Raw genomic sequence first — 3,627 nt, 5'->3', positions numbered from 1 at the left:
CATGCTCCATGGCATATGACTCACACACGCACAACAATTGATTTAAACCGCCCAAAGTCGGGGCAAGCAGTACCATGTCATCAGCATAGTTTATATTGTTGATGCTAACTCCATCAATTCGACATCCAACACGCATACTACTCAGCCCGACAATGAGATCATTGACATATATGTTGAAGAGCGTAGGCGATGTCAGGCCACCTTGTCTTACCCCGCTCTCCAACCTATATGCCCCAGACAGACAGCCAGCCCATTTTACATAATTGGTTTGGTTAGTATACCAAACTTTTAACAAATTTATTACTTCATCCGGTACACCCCTGTCTTCCAACTTTCTCCACAACTTATCATATGACACTAGGTCAAAAGCCGTAGATAAATCCAGAAAACAGCCGTACACCGGAGTCCGTCGCTTTGTGTAATATTGGATAGTGTGCTTAAGACCTATAATCGCACTCTCGGTGGATAGTCCAGATCGAAACCCGAACTGTGCATCATGTAAGTTAGCAAATTGCTCTAGATAAGAGTTAAGCACACCATCCAACACCTTGGCAATTGTTGTTGCCAACGATATAGGGCGATAGTTTTTGCTATCCGAGACGTCTCCAGTTCTGTTCTTCACAATGGGCATCACGATGGTCTTCAACATTTCTGGTGGCAAATACGAATGACTAATACACATTGTGAACAACAGAGCCAGTACTCTGGGAAGGTGAACACCCGCATGTTTTAAATGCTCTACGCTAATCCCGTCATGTCCAGGAGACTTACCGCCAGTCATATTCTTTAAAGCTTTTCTAACCTGGCCGGCCGACACGCGCAAGCACTGTACCTCTTTCTTGGGGTTGGTCTCCTCGAAAGATTGAACCGAGGGACCCAAAGGTGAATTTACCTGAAAATGAGTTCTGAACATCTCAGCAATATGCGCCGGCTCATTTTTTCCTCCTACACTAGCCGGCAGACCAGGCTGAACATCAAGCTTCCTCGTTGCCTTCCAAAAGCGATCAAACTTTTTGGCAGATCTGTGTTTGGCGAGGATATTCATTTTAAGTTGATCCTGGTTTTGTTTACACCATTTTAATCGACTTTTAAATACTTTGCGAGACTCATGCATAAGCTCATAGATTTTACCGTTTTTAGGCCTATTATAAAGCAGCCACATTTGGTAGTTAAGCCTGGCCAGCTTGTGAGCCTCCTGAACATGCTTATTCCAGCCACATATATGCCTGCCATTGCTTTTCCTTTTAGACCGTCCCTTGTAAGTGTTTTTAGCAGCATTACTTAAGGCACAGATGATATCTTGGTACAAACGGTCGAGCACTAGCTTATGTTCACTGTTGCTACACATTCCGCGGCTACACTCAGTAAACTCGGAAGGAAAATCAATGTCACGCATACTATTATGGCACAGATCATGATACATAGCTGTTTGTGTTTCATCCCGGTCTCCCCATATAACTGTGCTTCGGTGTAGGTTAGGTAACAGTAACGTAGGCCTTACAATGTTTAGATCACATTTAATAATAAGCGGTAAATGATCTGACACAAACACGTCCTCCCTAACCTCAACCTCCACAACAGTCTGCCAAGCTGAGTTCGAGACCACACAGTGGTCCAACCACCTTCGACAGCCATGCGAATCGCTTACATATGTATAAGTATTACTGTCTATGCCTAGTTTCTCTGTATCAGCACAAACCCAGCTTTGGTCTTGGCAAAAACTACTTAGTTCATTGAAAAATAATTCGCTTGGATGCGCATTGAAATCACCCAATATGAATACACTCTCAGCATTTTCACTATCTACAATTGCACTGACCTCACCTAAAACATCCGTAAATAATGGTAGATTTGTTTGTGAATCTGTAGGCATGTATACAGAAAATACTATTATAGTTCGCTGTCCAATAGTGGCCCTGATAGCAACTATGCGTTCGCTTGAACATTTTAATATTTTTACGGTGTCGAAAATACCTTTCCTCCAAAGTATAGCAACCCCTCCGTAAGGTCTTCCGATGAGGGGACCGACAGACGTGTCTACAGCAGACTTTCCTGTATACTCAAAATCATCGGAAACGGTGCCCAGTAAAGGTATATCATGAGGTAGCAAACATGTTTCTTGCAGAGCCACTATATCCGAATTCTTACATAAATTCTGTATGTCCTCAAATGACCGCGACACAAAATAACAATTAAAAGTCAAAAAAATCAAGTTTTTATCAGTGTTTAAATCCATAAGATAGAATGAAATATTTAACTTTAACTATCAAACATATTTGGCTTTCGTATTGTACATAAAATGCACGAAACGCCTAAAAGTTATACCATTTGGCCAAAATTCGTCATTTAAAAATGTGTCAATTTTATATTTTGACACATATAATTTATAGGAGTTGTAAATTTTAGTCTTTCTCATGTTTATTTTCTTCAAGGAAACACTCTAAATGAGGCGTTTCAGTTTTTAGAGACTGTTGACTCCTTCTACCCCGCAAGATATGTGGACGTGACGTATGTATGTGTTCTGTATGAACGTTATTGTAATAAAATTTATTGACCTTTTTGTTAAATACTAGACATTTTCTCGGAACTTACCTGTGAAAATTCCTAGAAATAAACGTGTATTGCTATTTGAGTCGTCTATTATAAGGTCAAATATGCCTATGTTTAAATGCGATTTATCCATTAGGAGTTTATTTACAACTAAAAATAAAGATGTATGATATTTTTGCTGCACATACCTATGAAAGTGTCGGTGAATACTACTTTAGATGTTATACTACTAGATGCAACTGATTAAGGTTAAAATAATTTAAAACAATGCCTCTAAGTTAGCAGAAAAAAGAGAAACCAAATAAATACCCTTTTAGTGAAGATAGTTGTGGATATACACATAATTACCAAGCGGTAAATTATGTGGGTAAAACTCTTTCAACGACAAATCTGTTTTCAATTATATTAAGCAACGAATAATTTAATCAATGTTAATGAGTTTTCACCGTTGGTTATTGGGGGATTAGGGTTAGCATAATTATGTGTTTGTAATTGACCACAAATGAAAATGGAATTGGCGTAACTATTTTAAATATAAATAAAACAACGAAATATTCAATAAGAAAACGCTCACTCTTAGGATAAAAATTCACGCTTTCTTTCCCGGTGGGGTAGGCAGAGATTACCTACATCTTTCCACCGGTACAATTCGTGCATTCTTTTTTTTTCGCTCTATCATTATCTCTTAATGCAAGCTTGTCCGGTTAAGGGTACACTTGACTTGACGGAAGTTTTGCTAAGATGTCCTCGATTTTTTTTCATGATTCGTTCGACTAGGCTTTCTTTCCTTACAACATTCCTATTCACACAAATACGAAATAATATCACTATAATTATTTTCGCGGCCAAAATTGAATGAATATTTCGTAATACCTATGCGAAATTTGTGTAAATTTTATGCTGCATAAAATTTATTGTTAAGCCTTCCTCTCTGTGTTGTAGATTACGTCTGTCTAGCTTATATCCAGTGTCATCCTGCGTTAGTTCGTTAAGCCATTTCAACAGTGAATACCTTTGTATAGACTGACTTAAACCCTCGACTTACCTTCTACATTTCTATTGATATCAGTTCTCAAT

Source organism: Amyelois transitella, chromosome Z (genome assembly GCF_032362555.1).
Source record: "Amyelois transitella isolate CPQ chromosome Z, ilAmyTran1.1, whole genome shotgun sequence".
NCBI classification, from domain to species: domain Eukaryota; kingdom Metazoa; phylum Arthropoda; class Insecta; order Lepidoptera; family Pyralidae; genus Amyelois; species Amyelois transitella.
Note: the sequence above shows the minus strand (reverse complement) of the source record.